This window comes from Helianthus annuus, chromosome 6 (assembly GCF_002127325.2).
Source record: "Helianthus annuus cultivar XRQ/B chromosome 6, HanXRQr2.0-SUNRISE, whole genome shotgun sequence".
NCBI classification, from domain to species: domain Eukaryota; kingdom Viridiplantae; phylum Streptophyta; class Magnoliopsida; order Asterales; family Asteraceae; genus Helianthus; species Helianthus annuus.
The window spans coordinates 89,401,348-89,408,169 of record NC_035438.2 but is presented as its reverse complement, the minus strand read 5'-3'; the positions used below and the strand labels follow the sequence as shown (position 1 = coordinate 89,408,169).

The following is a 6,822-nucleotide window of genomic DNA, read 5'->3' as shown; positions in this document are numbered from 1 at the left end:
TTGAGGCTTTGTAATTGGGCATTTTTGAAATCGCGCGATAGATATTATGAAGGAGTATACAGCTTATGTAAATGGCCTGAAAGTGGGAAATAGGGAGGGTAACAACGGTTGCTGCTGCTCACATGAGTTCCGGGAAGCTGTTGCTTCATGTATCTCGGAACTTAATAACTCTTTTAACAAAATCTAGCAACTTTTGATGACGTTGTCCGTTCTTTAACACTAGCTGTAATCTCTTTCTCACCCTCTCCCTATCTACTTTTATTCATGATCCAATGTATTTGTGCTTGTATATGCTAAATTGTGTTTTATGACTGATCATTTGTTTTTAAAGGATCGGTTTAAATTGGAATCTTCTAGATCTTCCGATGTGTTTTATGACTGATCACTTGTTTTTGAATTGATTTCTGGGGAAGATCTTGGGTCAGATGAAATTAATGAGCTTTCTGGTGTCTCCCATGTAAGTCTTGTAAAAAGCTCTCGACTTTGTTTTCTTGAATTCTCTCAATTATTCATGCAAAATATCCTCCTTAAGATTGCATTGTCGATTGTTTTTGAAAGGATACAAGCAGCCTAAACTTCCGAAGTGCAACCTTGGTTTAAAAAAGTGCGCATGAGGCACGCCTAGGCGCGAGGCACACTGAGGCGTAAATCTGAGCGCCTTACGTAGACTAAGGTGTTTTGACCCGTTTGGGATTAAACAAGGTTCAAATAGACACATTTACATGTGACCAGGTCAAGCCTTTGACTTATTATGTAATAGTTTTATTTGCAGCCACACAGTGCATTGTTATTTGATGATTGAATATTATATGTGCGATCTAAAGTGCTTGATATAACACTGATTGCAGAGTTTGTAGCTATGGTAAAAGCGAGACGTGAGCTGTATGGAAAGCCCGCTTCTTTTACGTTAAGGAAGACCAAAGAAATTCAGAGGGATTTGGTTGCTGGTACAGATCTATACATGCTTGTTCGCAGACATCACTATCTTTTTTAAAACAATTTCGACATGCATCTGATATTAATACTGGCTAATGAAGATTTTATATCTTTACATAATCTACACTTTTCTTTTTTTTCATTTCAAACATTCTGCACTCAGATTGTGCTGCTACTACATTCAAACTTTGACAATTTCTATGTAATTAACTTCTTTATGTAGTTTTACAACTTTTTTTTAATATAGTTTATACATTTAACAAAAGGCCCAACAAAAGCCTAAACCGCGAAACCGAACCGGAATCAACTGTTAGTAATGGTTTGGTTCAGTTCGGTTTTAAATTTTAATGGTTTGGTTCGGTTTTGGATAACCTTAAACTGTTACTAACAAGCGGGTTAAATAGGTGTTTCTAGAACGATACATGGCCTAGAATAATGAGCACGCAACAGCTCACAGTAGTGTACTTAATCTTGAGTGATGTAGTTGCTTGGTTTTATTTTTTTTCTTTAAATTTGGGCCATTAGTTGGCTTACTTGATAACTTTACATCAAACTACGCAGATTTTGCATGCTGGTGGAAAATTTGGGGCGCCAGTAGCGGTTCTAAACGGGTGGACTACTATTTCGGATTTTGAACGGGTACAAGCAGCCTAAACTTCCGAAGTGCAACCTTGGTTTAAAAAAGTGTGCATGAGGCACGCCTAGGGGCGAGGCACACTGAGGCGCAAATCTGAGCGCCTTATGTAGCCTGATGTGTTTTGACCCGTTTGGGATTAAACACAGTTCAAATAGACACATTTACATGTGACCAGGTCAAGCCTTTGACTTATTATGTAATAGTTTTATTTGCAGCCACACAATGTATTGTTATTTGATGATTGAATATTATATGTGCGATCTAAAGTGCTTGATATAACACTGATTGCAGAGTTTGTAGCTATGGTAAAAGTGAGATGTGAGCTGTATGGAAAGCCCACTTCTTTTACGTTAAGGAAGACCAAAGAAATTCAGAGAATTGGTTGCTGGTGCAGATGTATACATGCTGGTTCACTTTTGGGCTTCTGTTTTGGTACTGGGAGAACTACAAATTGATTCCCTTTTAAGCGATTTTTTTAAGTTATTCTTTTCGTTTGCTATAGTTAGTGCATCAAAACCGGCTGATTTCTCGCTTACTGCAACGCGCTAGATTACTTACTAGCATTTCATGTTATCCATAATTTCCAAATATAAGTAGAAATAAATTATGTTATTTTTCATCAGGTTTTAATAAGTTGTGATTTACATACATGTCACATTAGTTTATGACATGGAAATAATGCATTAAATGAATGGTTAAGAACTAGAAATTTTACGCTATTCTATTAAATATTTGTAAATATTATAAGGTAAACAAAGTTGATACCAATACTGTAGAAAGTAAATGCATTTTAATTCTGAACATGTTTAATGCTCATAGATAGACCACAGACATGCTATACAATATCTCACGAGAAAATTGTTTAGCCATTATTCAAAAACTATCAATCTTAAAAGAACAATATAAGTTAAAGCAATGAAGAACAACATATTTTCATCTTACACAGTATTACTATATAATACTCATAGATAGACCACATTGATGCTACAAAAAAGCAAACTAACAGACTTGCTATACAATATCTCAAGAGAAAATTGATATTTTAACAGAAAACGAGTACCATGTTGTAAAATGTCATCCCCGCCGCATCGCGCGGGTAGAGGACTAGTATATATATATATATATATATATATATATATATATATATATATATATATATATATATATATATATATATATATATATAGGGGGCTGCTAGAATGAGAACCACCCCGAGTTGTAAGAACCGCGAGAACCACACCATCCGGGTCGCCGTTTACCACGATTTTTTTTACAACTAGATGTGTAAATTATAAACACATCCGTAAAAAAAAATTTAAACGCCCCCCCCCCCACGAGGGGGTAGTTTTTTACACCACAAGTTTGGTGTTTTTATTTTTTTTTCTTTTTTCTTTTTTTTTCACCAAACTTGTGGTGTAAAAAACTACCCCCTCGGGGGGGGGGGGGGGGGGGCGTTTAAATTTTTTTTACGGATGTGTTTATAATTTACACATCTAGTTGTAAAAAAAAAATCATGGTAAACGGCGACCCGGATGGTGTGGTTCTCGCGGTTCTTACAACTCGGGGTGGTTCTCATTCTAGCGGCTCCCTATATATATATATATATATATATATATATATATATATATATATATATATATATATATATATATATATATATATATATATATATGTATATATATATATATGTAGTGCGAGGTTCATTGGGGAATACTAAAAACGTGGGGAACAATGGGGAACTGACTCAAACAAACTCCGATTGGACTAATTCCAGCGGCGTTGGAACCGGCTCCTCGAACCATAACTAGGATCTCTTAACCCTAAACCCTAAATCATAACCCCTAAACCCTAAATATATTAGGGTTTGACTTTTAGGTTTTAGCTTTAAGGTTTAGCTTTAGGGTTTTAGATTTAGGGATAAGGGTTTAGGGTTTAACTTTAGTGGTTAGCTTTCGGTTTAGCCTTTAGGGTTTAGCTTTTAGGGTTTAGCTTTTAGGGTTTATTGTTTAGATTTTACTGTTTAGCTTAGGTTTTAGCCTTATTTTTTAGCTTTAGGGTTTAGAGTTTAGGAGTTAGGATTTAGGGTTAAAAGATCTTAGTTAGGGTTCGACGAGTCGGTTCCAACGCCGCTGGAATGAGTCTAATCGGAGTTCGTTTGAGTCGGTTCCCCGCTGTTCCCCACTTTTTTAGTGTTCCCCAATGAACCTTCCCTTATATATATATATATATATATATATATATATATATATATATATATATATATATATGAGAAGGATCCGTTAGAAACCACCTCCAAACGTTACAAAATGAAAAGTTAATACCCTAGAAGGTGATTTTAAACTATTAGTACCTAAGTATGTTATTTTGTGCAGACCACATGGACTAACTATGTAATTAACTCTATATATAATATCTTCACGACTACAAAGAAAATAAAAGTAGTACTCTATTTTTTTCAAAAGCTTAAAGGCTTCTGAATCTCCAACTATAGAAATCCCGTATATGAAAATCATGTGCGAAGCCTACATGAGACGAAGGAAGTGACAAGTATCATTTCTCGGAAGTGTAATTTTGTATTTTCTCAAGTTAACTAGTTTTCCTCTTGATTTTCAAACGACTATAACTTTTTCATACGTCAATAATTTAAAAAAATAACATCGTGTCAATGAGCATTTCATCCCTTTAATTTGAGCAGCCTATTGCAACAGTTTTCTTAAAAAGAAATTACATGAATTTGAATACGCATTACATGATTATGTGATTTTGAATACCAAATACCCATTACGTGATTTTGAATACCCAGACATTGTTGATGCAGATTTTGTGTCCGATGCTTGTCGAATAGATTAGTTTTATTTTACGCTGAATTTGTAATAGTTAGTGACACGGTCTATCGAACGTGTATAGACCCGCTCGTTTGAAGTGGTCAAACGAGAGGGTTATTCGGTTGACCGTGTGTGTTTGCAAGACAAGGGGTGTGACTATAAATAGAAAACCCTTGCCATTTGCAACATAAGAGAGTTAGAGGAGGTTTGAGACCTCACCGGGAGAGATCACCACTTGGTCTCTCCCCGGATGTATACTCCTTTGGTATTAGTTCGGTTATCATGTAATCGGGCCGACTTGTAATGTTTTACTACCGGATTAATACAAGGTTGTTTGTTTATCATCTCTAATCTCTTCCGTCTATGAACATAATCATGAAAATCACGGTTTCGATCCCGAAACACGGACTTACAATTGGTATCAGAGCCATGGTGCCCGATTTAGTAAATCTAACCGTTTACTAATTCACATGTGCTCTAGATCTGTGATTTTTGTGCTTTTTATTCAAGATGTAAAGATGGTGAAAATCGAAAAAAACTCGGATCTGGACCCGAATATTCAGATCTGTGCTGAAACGAGTGTTGGGTTTTATGTTGTTCACCTAAACATTCAAGTTATCATCATCAAAAACTGTATACAAAATGTTTTCATCAAATCTGCAGATTTACACAGAGGCTGTGTTCTTGATGTTCTTGGCAGCTTCATGTTTCGAAAGATGTAAAGGATGCTCGAAAGATCAAACTGATTTTGAAAGGTCATCTCAACAGAATCGAAAGATCATCTGTTTTTCGAAAGGTCATCTTTTTGTTTCGAAGGGTCATCTCAACAGAATCGAAAGATCATCTGTTTTCGAAAGGTCATCTTTTTGTTTCGAAGGGTCATCTCAACAGAATCGAAGGATCACCTTTACCCCTCAACAACTTCGAAAGACCATCATAATCCCCAACAACTTCGAAAGATCATCATAATCCCCAACAACTTCGAAAGATCATCATAATCCCCAACAACTTCGAAAGATCAAACAATTGTTATGTCTCGAAGGATCTTCAGTTTTCGGTTGTAGGCTGAAGTGTATCGCAGAGAGACAAGGATGAGGGAAGATAAAATTGACGGCTGATGAAGTTTAGGGTTGTTTGACTTTTGGGCCATGTTTTAATAACGTTCAAGTATTGGGCTGTTTATTAATGGGTTTCCAATACAAGTCACATGGTCTTGAGGAGTGTTGGGCTGTTTATGATAAATCAAGTGAATGTGGTTTGGGCTTGCATCAAGTTTGTGAAGTGGGCTGGTGACATAATTAAAATATATGAGTGATATTTGGGCCTCATTATTTTTTTATTATTGTTGCTGATATCAGTTGTGACAATTGGATTTCTATGATGGGCCAATAGAGTGATGGGCTAATCTAAAAGTCAAGTTGTTATGGGTATTGGATTTTCATTAGTTTATTTGTTTGAGTAAACAAATTACTAGTGGGAGTCGGATCGGGTGTTCACGAAGATTATTTGAACCGTGCTTCTATTTTTCAACGCCAAATTCGTACGAATTTGGGAGCGCGCGGGATGATGCGGCATGATGAAAACAAGAGATGATGAAAACTTGATTTTTTTTAAAAATGTGGGGTAGTCACGGTTACCGATGAAAATGTCAAAAATGGTGACGTGACTACTATGGGCCAAAAACAAACGGTATGTTCACTTCCGCACGTCAATATTTATGATTGTTACCGGTTATTCGAAATGTTCGATAGCATTTTTGTTTATTGTCATATTCTCGCATTTGAAAACGAACGTATGAACCTGGAATGTCTATACCGGTCCTAACGAGTTCACAAAGTCTTTGGAGGGATACAAGTCGGATCCTACGGGGTACTAGGCGAAATTTCTTTATCAACTAGAATATGCAACGAAGAAATCTTTTTGTTTATTGTCATATTCTCGCATTTGGTAACGAATGAATGAACCTAGAATGTCAATACCGGTCCTAACGAGTTCACAAATTCTTTGAGGGAATACAAGTCGGATCCTACGGGGTACCAGGGGACGTTCTTATTCAACTAGAATATGCAAAGAAGAAAGTCGTTTTCGTGATTTTTCAGAACCGAGAACATTCAATGAAGATTGATGACAGTTCTGCTCAGTGGAGGGAATTGGTGAACATTTGAAGATAAATTCTACTCAGTGGAGAGAATTTGTTATGTGAAATTGACGACAGTTTCTTTGAAGTGGAAAGAATCTGTTAAGGTTTAGAGATTTTACCAAAGAAATGGGGGGATAAAAATTTTCATATGTTGAATTTCTTCGGTAAATTTCTAAACGCAATCACAGGTGGTAGAGTTTGTGATTTTCTGGTGATACAAACGGTTCGGCGTGGAATGTTTTGCACAGACACATATTTGAGGATTTTAATTAATTCTCCAGCTA

At 36.1% G+C, this 6,822-nt stretch overlaps 1 long non-coding RNA gene across 1 annotated transcript; it reads left to right on the top strand.

The window, feature by feature from the left end:
• Positions 1–717: 717 nt before the first annotated feature.
• Positions 718–2,130, top strand: LOC110865734. The gene is made up of 3 exons (XR_004861031.1): positions 718–732; positions 849–1,748; positions 1,865–2,130. It is a non-coding gene; the product is annotated as an uncharacterized LOC110865734 (long non-coding RNA).
• The last annotated feature ends 4,692 nt before the right edge of the window (positions 2,131–6,822 follow it).